We start from the raw sequence: 469 nt of genomic DNA on the forward strand, positions 1-469 counted from the left end.
AAAAGTAGAAGTACTGATTTAACTTATTTACTCAAGTAAATGTACTTAAAGTATAAAAGTAAAAGTAGCCTTGTAAATGATAACCATTTTCAAGCTCCCTGGACCACTCAAAAGCATGCTGACACTTTAGTGGACATGAAAAAGGCTTTTTATATGCCATTGGCTACATTTTAAATGGATTTCTGCCAATAGGCCTAAAACATCACATATATGATTATTGTGACAGAGACTGGGACTCCAGGTTAATAAGATTCTGACTGAGCAGCAAGATATGAATTCAGTTGTGATTCTGTGAGAATTCACAGATCCAGTTTCTCTTTTTTAATCTTCCCCTTAACATTTAAAGGAATCTACATGTATGTGTGTGTGTGTGTGCTCAAATAAGGCTTCTGGAAAGAAAATAAAGGATAAAATATGAATTACTAAACTAAGAAGAGTTATGCAGCATATTGGCCAGGAGTCATTCTTG

General features: G+C 34.1%; 1 protein-coding gene across 1 annotated transcript in view; it reads left to right on the forward strand.

Annotated features, from left to right (window-relative positions):
• smyd5 (SMYD family member 5) overlaps positions 1 to 469 on the forward strand; it is a 12,347-nt gene that overhangs the window by 7,209 nt on the left and 4,669 nt on the right. The window lies entirely within an intron of this gene.

Source organism: Etheostoma spectabile, chromosome 10, assembly GCF_008692095.1.
Source record: "Etheostoma spectabile isolate EspeVRDwgs_2016 chromosome 10, UIUC_Espe_1.0, whole genome shotgun sequence".
Lineage (NCBI taxonomy): Eukaryota > Metazoa > Chordata > Actinopteri > Perciformes > Percidae > Etheostoma > Etheostoma spectabile.